This window comes from Cyrtonyx montezumae, unplaced genomic scaffold, assembly GCF_038088225.1.
Source record: "Cyrtonyx montezumae isolate F1298 unplaced genomic scaffold, pur_monq_1.0 scaffold_8, whole genome shotgun sequence".
NCBI lineage: Eukaryota > Metazoa > Chordata > Aves > Galliformes > Odontophoridae > Cyrtonyx > Cyrtonyx montezumae.
In genome coordinates, this window is record NW_027072089.1 from 108009258 (window position 1) to 108027731 (window position 18474).

Here is an 18474-nt window from a genome sequence, read left to right on the forward strand (position 1 = left end):
GACTTAATTTGTACAGGTTTTTGTTAACATATGTGTGAAAGTAACTCTATTCTCTGCCACTTTTCTTTCTATGTTGTTCCTTTTGGAAAGGAGTGTGTTGTCTGGGATTTCATCGTATGAAAATGTCTGAATACTTCTTCACTTAGATTCATTTAAAATAATCATGTTTGTGTGCTCAAATCCATGGAGGCAGTCATAAATATTAATTTAGATGTAAAATTTATGTACATAGAGTAAAGGAATGAAGAAAAAGAATAAAGATTCAAATATGAATCTTATCAAATCTCAACTGTTGTCATTTGAATAGATGTTTCTTAATAAATATCCTTGTTGCAGAACCTTGTAAGTGAAAGACTACCTACTACTGACCTGAAGTTTTTTTTAGTTTGTTTTTCTCATCAAGATGTATTAGTAAGAAATCTGTTCTATTGCATTTTGTATTTATTTCGCATAGCTTTGCATATTGGCTGTAAAATTCTAAACTATTAGTGCTCATTTAGAGGGCAGTGCAATTCAAAATGTCATCCCTAATGGGTAGTTTTGACATTCGTAATGACTTTTTTGTAAAGTGGATCCAAAATGACTTGACAAATTGAAATCATTCTTTCTGTGCTTTTGCATTTGATAAATAAAGCATTTAGAATATAGTCAGATAATGACTCATCTTTGATCTCTTAGCCAAGGGGGAAGAGAGCATTCCTAGCAAGTACTAAAGGTGTACTCTTCTATCTCTGTTATTTTCATGCTGAAAGTTTTCTAGCAGGTCAAAATATTACCAAGTATATGTTATTTCACTGATTCAACCAATACTAGCAGCCATGGGGGAAATGTAGCCATGTAGGTTTTAGGTCACAGGAGGAAAATTCTTCTAATGTTAATTAGAGCACGCTTTGTATTGTATTTATCAATGTTATATTTACTTTTATCTCCTAAGGTAGTTGGTTTTAATCTGGATAATTGTTTACTTAATTGAGACACAAAGATAGCAGTTCTTTTCAGTCATTTTTGTTTGTTCATCCTTTTCTTTCTTTAGTGAAAACTGCATAGGTAGATATCATTGAGAGTATAGTATTTCTTTAAACTTCTGATAAGGTACTTGAGGGCCAAGATTCTTACACATCCTAAAATTTTGATGTCTATTGTAATTCTCAAACAAGTAATTTGAGTTGAATGAGTTAATGTGGATAAACGTGAATGTGGGTCCACACCACACATGGTTTAGAGACAGGAGAGCAAATCAACAATCCTAGTAATTAGTTTTGAAAGAGAGTGAATGATTTTAAAGGGCTAATGTGGATCCTGTAATTTAGATGAAGGAAGGTAATGTAACAATAAAATAGAAAACATATTTCATCCACTCATCTAGTCAGCTGTGGCTCTAGGAGAGAGGGATGCTTAGATCTTCTTTCTTTTATGCTTTCTCTTCCCTCTTATCGGATCTTATCTTGATCTGATATTACTTATGGTCTCATTTACATCTTGGTAACTTCATTGTCTGTTACTCGACTATTGAAAATCCTTTCTGGAAAAGGATGTTAATAATGATAGCGACTGGAATCTTTGCTTTCAGCTATCACAAAGCAATGGGCAGTGAACCACAATTCTCCTACTTTTAAAGATATTTCTGGACCGAATTGTCAAAGAAAGGCTAAAAAAAAATCTATCAAAGCTTCTGTTAGCTGTGTTTGGCTCTTCTATTTTCTCATGTATGCATGTTATATCTCATCCTCCTTAAGTATTCTCTGCTGTAGCTCTACATTTTTCCACTACCACCATCCCTTATTCTTCTTGTCCTCAATCTGTCAGTCAGAGACAGATCTGCTTGGACTCTTACAGTGTTAAATCTGGATAGTTAGAAATAAAATTTTTAAAAGTACAAAAACTATGAAAACTTCTTTACTATTTTAAGATTAAAATCCACAGCTGTCTTCTAGAAGCCTCTAGAAACCTTTATTCAGATAGAAAATCTACAGTTGTGTGTTTTCATATACTCTATTTTATTTTATGTGTATGTGAGTTTTGGCTTCTTCTAGTTCCATAGGAAATCAAAATAAAATGAAATTTTCCACATTTCCATTTATGAAATAGAAATTAATTTTACCAGACCACAGGACATTATTCCTTGATAGAATATAAGTTTCAATTAATAGTTTTTATAGTTCAAAGATTTACTTGGTCTTCGTAAAAGAAAACAAAATACAGGTAATGTTTTCAGTCTGACACAAGGAAGTAATGACTAGTTCTAATTTTTTCAACTCTTACGTTTAAACTAAACAGATAATTTAGATTAAGCTTTGTATCACCTAATTCATTTGTTCACAAGAGCATTGATAAAGTTTTTGGCCTTTTAAGTATTAGAAGTTTTAATCTTCAAATAGGCCCATTTAGGTTTTGTGATGTTGATACCAAAATCAAACTGCTTAGCAGCTTATCTCCAGTCATTTCTATGATGCTCCTTTTCCATTTTAAGTGCAAAAGCTACCTCACTAGTTATACTTGGAAGGAAAAATACCATTCGATCCATCATTATTTAATTAAGTTCATTGTACTTATGTTTGCCAAAATCTTATCAGTAACATAGCCAAAAATAATTTTTGTCTACATGAAAGAATGAATTTGTTACCTGCTCTAGGAAGGTAGTTGTTAGATTAACTGTGCAACAAAATAATAGTTCTTTGATTTGTAACATCACTTAACATGCAAATGAAATGAATGGAGTAGTTATGGAGAAGCATATAACATTAAAGAATGACCTTCTTTTATTATAAAGAATTTATGTTATCTCTTTAATACAAAAGAAAGAAAATCAATTTGGAAGACTCATTTGATTATGGAACTTACTGAGGAAATGTAATTTGTATCTTCAGGCGGGCATATAGAGGGAAACAGTAAATGAGCAGATTTAGAATAGCCAGAATATATATTAAACAGGCATATCCTGTCAGACATAAATAAGGAATAATATCTGCATGTGACAGTACACAATCAAGGAATCAAACTCAGTATTATGCATAAGTGAAGATAAAAAAGCAAACAGAAGACTAATAATGTTTTAAGAGGGGGATAGAGTGCAATGCAATGAAAATTATTTTAATACTCTGAGGGGATTTTAAGATTGTGTTTGGACAGCTGTATGCAATTTTGGGCACATATATAATCTGAGACACTAAAAAAGACAAAAATTTAAAAGGTTCACAAAAAGGCAAACTAGAATGAGTCATGTCCAGAGAACTTGCACATGCAGAAAGCCCAGCATAACTGATACAAAGCTAAAAAATCTCTTTAAGTAAAGATGTATTTGTTTTTTCAAGATGCAGTAGGTTGGGAGGACTAAAGCACATTAAATCTTGTGGTCTAATTTTTGTAAATATGTTAAAAAACAGGTAATGAATGTTAGAGCCTGATCAGCTTGTACAATCAGAATATTATAGATGGTGGTAAATATGATTTTACTTACATGAGGAGTATTTCATCCATAAAGCCACATGGATCATCCTTTCAGTTTTGGATGAGAAAAATAGTGTGAAAATTTAAAAATATCTCCAAAATGATAGTGGTTTTTTTGTTTGATTGTTTGTTATTTGTTTGTTTGTTTTGCATATATCTGTGTATACATATGAATAACTTATTTATGTTTTTCTTAAAAAGATGGAGCAAGACTGATCGAAGTGATCATAATTATTCAGTGGGTTAAGCATTGGCTACTCCCACAGTCAGAATCACCATTATGAAAAGTTTATAGTCGACACCATCCTGTATTGTAACTTTACCGATTTACATCAGTAAATTTCACAGATGTGTAGTGAGACAATGTTGAGGTTTATAGCTAATTTCATTCAGGAAACATGCAGTCAGGATTAAGCTGATGAACACAGAGAGACTATGAGGTGGGATCCTCTCATGGTAGCTGGGATTTTGAATGGAAGTGTCTTTCTGCAATGGAATGGTGTCATCAGTGGACAAAGAGCAACTGATGTAGTCTAGTTGAACTTGTTCAAGGCCTTTGGCATGATCCCATGCCATATCCTTATCTCTACATTGAAGAGATAAAGATTTGAAGGGTGGAAGATTTGGTGCATAAAGAATTAGTTGGAGGGTTGCAGCCAGAGTACTGTTATCATTGGCCATTTAAAGTTTCAGGTCAGCACTGGTTAGTTTAAAGCTATAGTTTTGAGTTTCTCTCTTTTTCCATTTGAATAATATTTTAAAATATTTATGCAGACAAATCTTTTTTATTACAGAATTGAGTGTTCCTCAGGAGAGTTGAGAGAATAAGTAATTTTTTTCTGTTAGACTGAAGCCTTGTATGAAATAGCCTTAAAAATTGAAGTTTTTATCTTTTAGAATCTGTTTCTCTAAGAATTTTGCTAGATTCAAAGAATGAATAGTGTTTGTTTTGCACATCTGTCTAGGGACACAACCTATTGAAAGAGTGGTGTTATTGTGTTGTGTTGTTCTGTTTAGATTTAGTTTGGTTTTTCGTTCAAGTTGATAGTGTCTACTACTATTGCAGAAAGAATATGGAACTTTGAAGTGATGTAACAGTTCTTTTTGTATTGCAGCATTGTGATACAAGGATCTTAAATACATTGTTGCTTGGCTGTCTTGCATTTTAGATTGGTTATTTTTGTGGAGAAATTTCATTATTCCACATTTGTTAGAATGGATGTAGATATCTCTGACTGTGGTTCTTTGGAGATTTTCTTTTTTTTTTGAGAAATCATTGCTCTGCAGAATCTGCAGAGCTTTGAATGGTGTACACAGATATGGGTGAGAGAGATAAGCAGACAGAGAAACGAATGAGATGATAAAAAATGCAAGATAAAAGCCTACTTTTTAAATTTATCACATGCACACCTATCATGTAATGGTCTTTATCCTGCCTGGAAAATCTGCTAAAATTACAGAAATGTATTTCCTCTGCTAACTTTATTACAATAAACTGAGAAATTTTCTCATAACACATTTCCTATTTAATTCAGTTTGAGCACATTTATTCCTTTATATGAGGTTAAAAGCAAGAGGAAAGAGGAGTTGTGGTATTTTTAATTTCTGTATTAATCTAATTGAGAAGATATGGAACAGTCAAGTTCCTCAGCTCCTGAAGTCTAGGAAAGATATTTGGAAACTGAGAAATACACTACAATTCATTTTATCAAAATGTCTACTCTATTTTTCTGTTATTCTTTGACATTTTCTTTTTCGTTTTTATTTTTTTGTGCTACTTTTTTTTTCCATCTGCTACATATTCTGCAAATTTACAGACTTAAATTTACATATTTTGATATCTGTGTTGCAAAAGACTTAGTTTTTATGTTGTTTCACACAGATATTTCTGTACATTTTCCATTGGAGTGTATTGGTTTCATTGGTTGTTGTTTAAATAATGATATAGGAGTTTCTAAATAGACTCATTACGAATTATTTTTACCGTGTTTGTTACTTATCTAGCAGAAAATGTTTTAATTGATTATTGTTTGAAATACATGCTATTTTAGACATTGCAATTATCATCTGAGAGTATAATTTAAAAAATAAAAATACATATTTAAAGTTGTAGGCATATTACTGTGTGAATTTGCAAAGAAATTTGTGCTTTATCTTTGGGCTGAGACCAAATTATCATGCTGTACCTCATGCTCAGTGTTATATTTTGATGTTGGCCATGAAAATATTTTTTGGAGAAATGATTGTTCATTTATGGGTGAAGATTATTAATAATATTAATATCTTCTCAGTCAGATGAATTATTCTGAGGCCAGGTGAAGTATGTGCCAATACAGAATAATCTAAATATAGTCAGAACAGACTTTCTAAAGTTTATGGAAATATAAATGTTTTCAAATTTGAGTTCTTCTATTTTAGATTTGTCAGTGGACACAATGTTGAGCAGCATTTTTGGCTCTGCCATTGTAGTGTTCATTCCCTGAACAGTGAAGATAACATGTGATGCAGAAATCTTTTGTCAATACAAATGTGTGCATTTTTTTTATTCTGAAATCAAAAGCTTTTCATCAGAAATGAAAAATCATTCTTTTTGTTTCCTTGCTTGTGGAACACTGACAGACTTAAGCTTCTGTGCAGATTGCTTTCTAGGTGTTTCTTTTGTCTATTTCCATGCTGTTTTGATGTCTGTCTGCTTTTTTGTTTCACTTCTATTCTTAGAACAGCTGTCTCTTCACATGTGTTAGATAACCCCTGTATCCCCTGTTTCTCAAAATCTCTTCATAAAGCCTGTTTCTCTTAAATAGCCTACCAGATTTTTCACTCAACTCCAACAGCACACCTATTTCCATATTTTTACTTACTATTCCCAATACATTAATGGCTGAACTTTTTAGAACAATATTTTATTTTTTCATGATGTTGCAAACACCTATAGCTACATTAAACATTAGTATTTTAACCAGTCTAAATGTCCTGTGTATATGTGCTAAGAAGATATGAATAATAATAAAAAAGCTGTATCCCCTAGCTTTAGAAGTCTTTACTCAGACTATTTGGTGTAAGTTTTGGTGGACAAGAACACTCAAAGTTACAAAAAAAAAATAAATTAATTTACATGGGAAAACAGACAAGCTTGTCCATTAAACTAAGAATAGAAAATAAAATCATTTAAAGCAAAAATAATATATTTTTCCATGAAAACAAGCTAAGCAGTGAGGTGTGTCCCTTGACTCACAAAGGGAGCTACTGTGTGCTACAGTGTCATGCTTTCTTACAAAGTTTATAGCACCAACACAGTAAATGTTCCAAGTATTAAAAGTATACTTTTATAAAGTGTTTCTTATAAGTGCCTGGAAAGTTCCTTCTTTGCACACTGGTTTGTATTGGGCAGAAAGTAAAACTACTTTTGTAACATTACAAGGATCATATTGTGTGTGTATAAATATGTGGCTAACTGCAGCATCCTAAACTGTGCAGCTGGAGAGGGCATTCTTATGAAAAGTGACTTTGACCTGAGGACCTATAGAACTCTTGATGGTAGGGGTTTGCTATAGTAAATTATAGACTTTGAAATTTCCTGTGAAGTTCTCTGTAAAAATTGTTTTTGGAACTTGTAGTAGTAATTACCACCAAAAACAGAGGCTTTTCACCTTGATTTTTTTTTTTTTTAATTCATCTTGCCTGGCAGACCTGCATTTCAATTCACTCGTGTTTATTGGGTAAGGAAGAAAGAGCTGAGAAAATACTATGGGTTTTTCAGTCTTCCACATGTGCCATGGCATCCAAAAGGAAAGATTAATGTTATCTGATGTAGGAGTGAGTATGCAATTCTCCTTTTACCATCTGGATGTAAGAGGATCAAGTCTGAGGCATGTCTTTTATCTCTGTACTTCTGTTATTGTGGTGGTATGTTATGAAATCTCTTACAGATAGTTAATATAACTTTGATACCTGGTGAGAAATAGTTGTTCTCATAAGACCTCATAAACTTTTTTTTTTGGTCAGGATTTTAGCATGTTACATTGAAAACCATCATTTTTGGTTAAATTCTGTAAGCGTCTGATTCAGAGTATTTTGATATCAACTCATGTACATAGATGAATATATTTTCATAGAAGTTGGCACACTGCACATACAAGCAAATCTATATTCCATGTGTGCGTAGTGATAAAATTATTTCCAAAACAAATAGGCATACTGCACATTAATTAATTAATTTTTAATATATATGCACAATTGTCAGGACTGCTAGCTTTTCATTTAGATATTCCAGATCCAAAGCTGTATTCTACTCACATGAATCAATGACTCATGCAACCCAAAAGATAAAACATCAACATGCATTTAAATTTTTCTCTGTTCTCCATTACCTAGTGGAGAGACAGCTCATGTAATGGATCATCTATGCATAGAAATCAAGCTATTTGTCCATTGGTCTCAGCAGAAGCCTTGTGTAAATGTGGACAAAAAAAAAGTGCAAGTCTGACATTAAGGGTAAATTGAGTGAGAATTTTGCGAATTTGACAGGTGATTTAACAGCAGCTGCTGATTCTAGTGATACAAGCCAGTAGAGTGCACGGTTTTGGTCATAAAGCAGCAGCCTATGAATTGCTGAGCTGCTAGCTAAGGAAAAAAGAGGAGAATCTGAAAGAACAAAGCATTAAAGCTTTACAGTTCAAAGGAGAAAAGACAATATATATATAAGATTAATAGATTTTTTTTTTTTAAGTTTGAGGATAAAACATTGAGCTAAGTACACGTTTCCAGTTTATAAGAACATTGTTGAGATATTTTTCATAATTTTCAAATACATTTAATTTACTGTTGCCAATGCCAACATTATCTCTTGGAAGTTTGAAAAAGCAAATAAAATAATATTTGCCATTTGTTTCCTTCCATCATGCATGCAGATTGCAGATTGGTTTGTTAGTGTATGGATGCTGACATTATTCATTTATTTTTCAGGAAAACAAACAAACATACAAAAATAATTGAAACATTTGTTTGGGGAAAAAAAACCAAAACAACAACAACACACACATATAAAGAATTACATGGACTTTGCTAACAGGTATGAGAAAATATATTAAAAAGTAGGTCACAATTTAGGCCTAAAGGTATTGTCATTCTCTCTTAAATTCAATTGGTTAGTTCCTGTAATTATAATCTGACATACAAGAAGAAAATGGAAAAAAAAAAAACAAACATGCTATTTTATTGGAAGAGATCTTTTGCAAAATCCCACTTAAAGTCATTTTCATTGACTTTCCTGTTACAAGAACAATTTACTTTGTTCCATTTTTCACTTCTACATATACAAAAAATCTGATTTGTTATCCCAACCTGCATTTGAAAAAAAAAAGAAAATTTTGAATCTAATATTGCAAGACTCACCCATTTTAACTGGGGATTGCAATCACTGTGCAAAGTGCAAGGTGCTTTGGTAGTTTTAATGATTACTATTGTTATGAATTAATTATTTTTTAGGTCATATAATGCATTCTAGTGATATAATCAGCTCACAATAGACTTTCATCTATCTATAATGGAATGAGGATCCTGCTCTTTGTTTACAAGCTACATGTTTGAGGGAGATATGGGTATGCTCTAGCAGGATTTGTTTCAAATACACTTTAAAAGAACACTGATTATATTAATATTTTTCTAAAATTTACTTTTTTTGAATGTTAGTTGTCATGTGGCATTTTTTCAGTATCTTGGCAAAGAAGAGATCTTTATCGTACTCATCTCATTTGGCATGGTAGCAGCTGCACATTTGGAATGATTAATATTATTAATAAATTTTGATAAAAGAACTGATAACCAACTATTCATCTGCAGATTTCTTGGTATTAGGCACGCATAGGTTATATCTGCATTTCCCCTGTCTATTGTCTATCCTTTTTAATTCTGCCCTATCTGCTGACATTTGAAACAGCTGTTACAGCCTGAAGTCATAGTAAGAAAGATATTACCAAATATGGATGTTTTCCAGTCCAATCCTATTCATTTTATAGAATTAGCTAAAAACTGCCTGTAGAGAAATGAACTGATCATCTGACTAATCTGTGATTAAAGTGTTAGGAAGACCTACTTGCTAGGACTTAGGTTCATGTACTAAATGATTAAATCCTATGGCTTTTTCTTCAGAGCAAAAAAGATACATTTAAAGCCTTGCTTACACGCTTACTATGAACATAGACATATAAAATGTGATACAAACTATACAACACAAGATGTTGGGGAGCTGAAATCATTTTACAGCTTTTTCCAAAGCTAGACGAGATTCTGCCTAAGACAATGTTTAGAAGAAATCCTGTACATAGCCACAATCTTACCTAATATGGGACTGGAATGTCAGTTACTGTGGGCTATGTCTTTAGATACAGAAGAGCAAAGAGTAGAAGGGAATTTAACTCAGATCATCTTTCCTGGCACAGCTAAGTCCTTTTGTCAATAAAGTATAAGAGGCTATGGTCTGATGAAGACAATGATGATGATTAGATATCAAAATAGACAGTAAGTTGATTTTAAGTGGTTGCTCATATGTTATATACTCTTTCTATTGTCTTTTCCCATAAGCAGAAGAATTGAGAAGCCAAGAGTTAAAGGGGCATACAATTATATATAACAAAGGAAAAAGTAATAGAAAACTGTTTCCTTGATTTCAGGATTTCCATTTTTAATTTCCTATCTCTAGTGGGTTTTGAGCTTTCTTCATAATCTCTATGGTTAACAACTTAATATTTAAAATATAGCCCTAGTACGGTATGGGTCTCAGAAGCATTTATCTCCTTGAGGTCTGCTTGTATAAAGACAACCTCCAATCCTTTGCTATCACAGCTAAAGTAGCTTCACTGTGCCTCAATTAATTTTTAGCCTTACTATGCAAAATTGAGAAGTGTGTTTTTCTTAGTACTCTATTTCTAATAATAGTTTTATTTTCTCAAATCTTTATCTTCTACTGCATTTGAAAGTCTGGAATATCATCTCTACTATATTTCATTAGCATATATATAAAGGGATATAAGGAGCCAAGGTTTTGTTTTGATTACTACATGGTTTAACTGCTGGAATTTTACCTTAATTTCTTGTTAAAGATGTCTGAAAAATTTAAGAACAAGTTACAAAAACATAGTTTTGGAGCACTGCTTGCCATCTCTGAGTTGTGTTTGTTATGACTGAGTCATGTGCTCCCTGTTTCTGCAGAATTTTCCTTATAGTATAGTACATTTTTTAGATTTAACCATTTCAATCTTGTCTACCCTGATCTTCAGATACTTTTTGACACTGCTGTTCCTTTAGGAGAATCAGATATTTAAGTGTTTATTGAGTGTATTTTCCTGTCATGGAAATGAAAGATGGAATTGTATTTTGTTCTTTTTATGCATAAACCATTATGGATCTTGCCTTCTCTATTAACAGGACTATTATCTCTGTTAAAAGAGATCAGATATGTGTGTGCTATATGTATAATAAATAGACTTGGGGAGTTTAGTACAATAGCTATCTGGGAAAATTGGTGGATGGCTTACTTTGAAGCAAAGTACTTCCATTTTTTAATTGAGTATTGAAACATTTTAATGTTGTGCATTATAAATTTGACATACTTGTGTTCCACTAATATAAATATTTTCACAATAGTTTCACAAGACAAGATAGACAGCAGCATATTTGCAAATGGCTTCACAGTAGCTGAGGTCTATATTTATTGTTTCATGCATTTTTTCAACTTTATGTTTTATTTCACCAAAAAATCATTCAGTAGTAAAAGTGTATGTGTTTTCTACATGGCCATGGATCAAGACTTTTGGCACTGAGTCTATCATTTAATGTGTAGTTCAAAGGCTTTGGGAAGGAGGAACTGTTATTCCCTTTTCTGGTCAATATGTGATCTTTCTCTCTCTCTCTCTCTCTCACACACACACACAAACAAATAATATATATATATATATATATGTGCATATGTATATATGTATATATATATACATCCTAAGACTGTAGCTTAAGTACTCACGTAATCAGTTAGTACACTGTAATCAGTGATAAACTCTATCTTCTGGCAAAATAGTTAATGCTCATAGTATGTAAGCAACCCATTTAGGCAAGCATTTGACAGAAGTCTTTACATTTTGTGTGAATTATTTCAGGTTTTCAAAAATGAAAACACTAGATTTATCCAAGAGGTCCAGATCTCTATTTCGTAGTATACATGGCAATTTTGGGGACTGTCATAGAGGAAATTTTATTTCAGAACTACAATGCTGTCATTTTTCACATCCTGTTTTGACTTTTCTAAAATGCTGTGATATGAAACAATCCTAAGTAAAACCATTGGTTGTTGTTGTTGTTATTATTATTTTAATATAGTTAAGGGATCAACCTAACTATTCTGAGAATGCTTCTAATGTGGCATTGCAAAGCTAAAGAGATCCTTAAATATTATTGTACTGGATGTTGCAGGAGCTGAAGGGAATTCCAAAATATGTTTTTGCAGCTGCTGTTCTACTATTGCAGTCATAGTACAACTTCTTTCCAAGATTTTTGAAAGCTAGTATGCAGAATTAGGCTTATAATGCTGTAGTTTTTCATGAAAATAACTGATGTATTTCTTGAAGTTCAGAAGGTTTTCCTTGAAAATGTCAGAAATCTTAATTATAATGATTTTCACCATCTGCTAGATATTTAAAAGAAGTAAGTCATAAAAGGTAAAATATACTCCTCCCCTCTCCTCTACTTTCTTCACCACCTCACCCAACCTTCAAAAAAAAAAAATTAACCTAGAAAACAACCAATCAAACAGAAAAAAAACAACCCTCCAGCAATCCCCAAGACACTATATAAAATTAGTCTGGATTATTATTATTTATAACGTTTACTTAGTTTGGTACTGTTTGCCACCATTCCCTGTATATTCTGTTCCTCAGCAGATCTTAGAATTGGACCTGTTGAGATAAGATTATCTGGCACAGCAGAAGTACTGACAGTGTTTATTTTTTTATAAAGAGAAAATGGATTTTGAAGAAATCATTTATGATAAACTGAGTGAAGGTGTGATTATGGAATATGTGATCTAATTGTATCAAATATGTGATACTCTAAACTTCTATTTGGATTAGCAAATCTATCTGTTATGGCAGAAAGACTCTTGAGTTACTCTGTACTTCTAGACTCTGTGTAAAATGAATGTGAGAAATACAATCATATATTAATAAAAAGGGTGCAATGTTCTTAAAGGAAGGTAATTATCAACTGTTTTTGTTATTGGGGCTTTATGGCACAATTTTCTCTGTTATATTATGCACAGAAGAGTGATATGACTAAATGAAACTGAAGATCCAGCATTATAGGATATTAAGGCCCTGTGTACAGAAGTATATTTTGTCACTTTTTGAAGAGATAATGCTAGGTCTGAATGATGTCAGATTGAGTGATGTCTGAATAACTGTCCTGTACAAGAAAGGAAAAAAAAAAAAAAAAAGAGAGAGTTAGGGTGTGATCTTGTAAGTGGTGTAATATTTGCAGCCATTTTTAGAAGGGAAGCTGAAACCACCTTTGTTGGTACTGTGTTATGCTTTAGTGGAAAATAAATAACCAAATTGGACAACAAAACATGAAAATTCTGACCATTACAATCATAGCCATTTGAAATTTCTAGCATCCCTGTTCCTGTTCCATAGGACTATTTTATTCAAATGGCATTCCACGACATTTCTTCTGAACAAATTTCAGTTCTCACTTCAGTTACAACTAATCACCAAAGAACTACACCACTTACAACACCTCTACTGTCACTCAACACAACAAGCATGCTTTTGGCAACACTGTCCAACAAAATTAACTATCTCACTACTAATATATGAATATTACAAGAGCATAAAGGAAGGCCAAAACACAGCAAGAATGAAATGCCTAATCTGAGATTCTGTAAATATTTGCTCAAGCTAATCTTGAGCTGCTATTTGAATCTGAGATTCTGTAAATATTTGCTCAAGCTAATCTTGAGCTGCTATTTGATGCTAATTTTCAATAATATGAAGCTACTCTCTTCCTCTGTCACTTCTCTTATTAAGGTCTTCTTTGCTACCTTGTTATCTCAAACAAATAAACCTATTGTCATTTCATCTCTAGTGATTAGATCAAATAATATATTTGATTTTGTAAGATTTAAAACTAGGAATGATGTCTATGAATGGTGTCATTATATTTGTGATTTTCAGTGTTTCTCTTATTTGCAAAATAATTTATGTAATTCATCAAAAAATACATTTTGCATTAGTTAAGTCTTCTTCCATTTTGCTTCTGTGTAGAGCTTGCCTGCTAAAATTATGGTGCAGACTAGATAAACATCCCAGATAGCAAAGCACCAATAGCCTCCCGGATGGGAGTCATTTCAGATTCTTCTTACAAAGAGCAATATTTACAAGGTAACTCACCATGTAATTGAGGGAGACAGGTTTCTCTCCCTCTTTGCCCAGTCCTGGGATCAGATATCCAACTTCACTGTGGTTTACTTAGGGTACTGCTTCTGCCAACGCAATGCAATTAAGCTAGTAGTTCAGTTGCTAGCAGGCTGCCAGAAGGTAAAGACTGATCCATGACAGCCAATGAAGGCTGCTAGTGCTGCAAAAAAAATAGGTTTTTGTTATGTTAAAACAAACAAATAAACAAACAAAAAAGAGCTTTTATTCTTCAGAAAAAAAAGCAAAACAAAATTCATAATTCATGCCAGGGACTATGCTGATAGCAACTTATTTATAAATGGATAATCTGGATTTGTGCTACTCTATATGGTGTTGCTCCGTTGATGTCTCAGATGTATACATGAGCCCAGAAGTGACCTGTGGTGAGTTGGAGAGGGGAACATGTAGAGCAGGTAAGACAATATAAAGAATATTTATTGTAGGCGATGGAACATGCAGGAGATACAAGAGCAAGTTAAATAGACAGTCATTTGTAGTAGAACATTCTTGTCTTGGAATTGGAAGACATTTCCTCTCTCTGGCACTCACTTAGATACTACTATTCTTGAGATACACCTGTCAGTTAATGAAACATGTTACCAACAATGATTTGGCCAGCCAAAGGAATGTTCCTTGTAAAAGCGTCAAACTGAAGATGGCTACTAAAAATCACAGTGGGATAGCAGAGGAGTCAGAACATTCATTTACTCTAAAAATAAAGATAATAACACTAGAACTTCCCATTCTGCTCTCTCATCAATTCCTTTTGAAATTTGTTCCTCCAAAATTTAGGCATTTGTTGTCTCAAATATGTATAGAAGAGCATATGGTTCTAAGAAAGCCATTGCTGATCAGAACACATCTGCTACTGGCTTTATTTGCAGCACACCCCAAGATAGATGTCTGAAAGAATGTATCTTTTCGCTACTCTCCCTGCCTTCCCTCTACTGAAAAAATTACTGTTACAACAGATGCTTCTGACAATCCCTGCTTTAGATACAACATTAGTTTATTGCCAAAAAAACAGATTTACTAGCTCAATGCTCTCCAGTAAAGGAAGTAAGCTGCTGTAAAGGGAATAGCTTTAATTATTCCTGAATGTGAGACAAGAGAAAGCCATGAGGTATTATATTTACGAAGGGAGACAGAAGTCAGAATTCTCAGAAATTCTACATTTGATTCCAGTTATTTAAATTTCCTTTTAGATTCTAGGAATATAAATCTGGTTTGAAACTTAAAGTTGAAACGGAGGCTTCAGAAAAATAAATAAAAAAAGCCCAAAACGAACAGCACCACCAACAAAAAACTTTGCTTAAAGTGGAGAGCAATTGCATGCAATCTGCTGTGCAGTTCACTCATTCTTTCCTTGTTCTATTTAATTAATGAAAGCAATATATTTTCTCTCCTTCTGCCAGTGATTAATACTTCTCTGTGCTTGGTTTCTGATGACAGAATGTTGAGAGAAAGATTCCACAGTAAATTGTTTCTGATATCAAATTTTAAATAGACTATGCCAACCTGCTTATTACGTGAAAAATTCTTCTTAATCTCCAGTAATGCATAACCTGGACTGTGTCTGATTTCTGTATCTGTTGGAGAAACTGAGAGTTTAGGAGATGCCCCTTTCAAAGGTCACTTCCATTACTGTAGATCATAGTGCAAGGTGAAAGACAACAACTCTGCTGCTTCTTCCTTTTTCTAGGTCTGCCACATAGACACGTGGATGCAGAAGGAGTCTAGGCATGAGTCTAAATCATGATTACATACTGGTCTTTGTAACCATAACACGCTCTTCAAGTACATGGCTTGAGATAAAGCCCTGATGGGTCTTTGGGCACTGGGATAATAGCCATTGGAAGTTAGTGATGCAGATAAAAGTTCCTCCCTGGACTCTCACTGGGGAAACACTGCCTCCAGAGTCTATTTTAAAAAAGAGTCTATTTTAAAATGTATTTTGGACTACTGTCTACACTAATGATTCTCATTTGTGCCAGGGATGTTCCTGGACACAGTAACAGAATCATCCATTAATTCCACTGGTATAGCTGTCTCTAGATGACTTCTGGCCAAAGCTAAATCTCTTAGATATCCCTGGAGTTCAGTATCTGCCAAAGAACCACAGGCAGCTTGACTGCAACCAATCTATTCAGGAAGATAAGAGATTTTAATAATATGGATGGGAACTGCTGTGCTGATGTTAGTCTCTGTGCTGCAAAAAGATACATACAAGGAAAATTCATCAGACCAGTATGTCATATTTTTCTTTCATGGATTTTTAGCTCTTAAAAAATGTTTTACAAGTCCTTGTTTTCTACCTCTGCAGCACCTACAGATTAAAATTAAAAATATATATTTTTTTTTATTGGTTTTGCTCTTACTTCAGAGCTGGGAAATGCACTGAAGCATGTGCAGATAAAAAAATGATGACAGTTTGCCAGTACTGCCTTTGATGTTGCCTAAAAAGAGGAGACCTATGTGTAGGATAATACAACTTCCTTTTAATATGTGATCAAATTATCATGTATATGTTGTATTTGTTGTCTTAAAAAAAAGTGTTTTGCATTACAGCCTCCAATATCGAACTGTAGCTATCAAAATGAAATCTATCACTCCTCTTCATGTTGAAGTTAGTGTCTAAATAGAAGATGTGTTATTTTAGCAGGGTTGCTTGGACACCAATCCACACAACCCTCTGAACTCATCTGTAAGCTCCACCCTTTAAGAAAATATTTTGTCCATATTTAAGATTGAATTTTTCACTATGTGAGTCTCATTAATTAAATGACAACAATAGCTTCAGTGAGCAACATGACTTCCCCCCTAAAGCTCCTTGTGCAAGGACCCTTTTACTCATACTGGTGAAGGCCATTATTCTTCTGCCTCACTAAGGGGAAAATCAATACAATAGACCTGAAAGGACAGTTCAGCTCCAAAATCCAGACTTAACCAATAGTTACTTAAAATAGCCTGAAAATAAATAGTTTCTGCTCATTGTCTCCTTTCCTTCCAGACAGATTTTTGTCAGCTACATTTGCCCAAAGTCAAAAATCCAGGCACAGCACATTTCCCTGCCTTTTTCCTCCCCGTTCCATAGGCCTTTTACCCCCAGCTGTTATTGCTGCTGCCAGCTCTGTGCAATTAACCTGACTAGGAATGTAGTTGTCCCTCTGCGATTAATCCTGTTCAGGATTAATGAACTGTGCTTTAAACCAAGGGAGCAGCTAGGAAAAATGTGGTATAATTTTGTTAGAAGACTGTGTACTGCTAATTAATGAAGGAGGGTCATTTTAGGACTCAGCTGACTCAAGCTTAGATAGAGAAAAAAAATCCAAAGAGTAATTATGTGAAGTTTGCTACTTTCTATTCACTCTTGCTCTCTCAGAGGACATCTTTTGTCACAAAACATGCCATTTGCTGTCTTGCTCCCATCAGGTCTGTACCAAAGCATGTCATGGAGAAGCATGGAGTACAGGTCTCAGTAACATGTAACCACTTGTTTTAGGGCCACTTGTTTCTTCATCCTTTATTTCTAAGCAGTGAATACTGTGTATAATGTGATTTATTTAAGTGTTAAAAATTACACAGACTGGTCAAAACAGTGAGGTCATTGCTTCTCCAGTTACAAACCAAGAAAATTCCTGGTATTTGGCTTTCATGCTGATCCTGGGAAAGTTTTGCAGTCCTTATTTCTCAGTAGTACTTGTTCTATTTGATTGAAGAAATGCTTGGGCACTGCATTAGAAACACTAGGCCTTTCATTTTTGGGTATCAAGAGCACTCATGGTGAAGACCAAAACAAATCAAAATAACAAGGAACTTTAGCAAGATACTGTCTAACTAAGCAAGGGCAGTGAAATGGAAAAGAAGAGAAAACGGATATCTGATGTTTAAAAAACAAGAAGGCTCTCATAAAAAATGCTCATGTTGTATTCCTTTTTAGACATATACAGTTTTGTTTATTATTTCAGAGTTTTTGACTCTTACGTTGTAGCCTGTTAAACAGTAAAAAATCAGACAAATGTCAGGAACTCCAATATTTACTGTTGCTTCACTGATGGAAATCTAGCCATGAACTTATGAAGTACACAGCTGTCACAGATATTAGAACTTATATGAAAATAAATAAACAACAATAACGACAACCAACCAACCAAACGATGTAGAGTATTAAAAATTCAAAATTTTAAAAATCCATTTCTAACTCTCAAAATAAAAGATAATTATTTGGGGCAGAATAGATCTTTAAATATAAATTGAATCCAAATTTTGAATGTAAAAGTATATTTAATGGGAACTTCATAGTATGATACTGAAAGAATTTTCTGTATAATGTAGTGTAATAGGCCAAATATCAATCAGCCACAAAATATGCAAGTTGTATTCTCTACATATAAAAGAGGAGGTGCTGATACATTTTAGTCAGTGTTCCCTAAAGTGTTTTGATTAAGTGCCAGATCCAACCAATGTGCTAGCACACATGCTTATGTTTAAGAACAGGAATTCAGAAAGCCAGCCAAGCACAAAAAAAGGTTTGATTGCATGGTTATTTTTGAGATGTACCTCT

General features: G+C 33.4%; 1 protein-coding gene across 2 annotated transcripts in view; it reads left to right on the forward strand.

Annotated features, from left to right (window-relative positions):
• Nucleotides 1-18474, forward strand: part of ZNF385D (zinc finger protein 385D) — a 377949-nt gene that overhangs the window by 342333 nt on the left and 17142 nt on the right. The window lies entirely within an intron of this gene.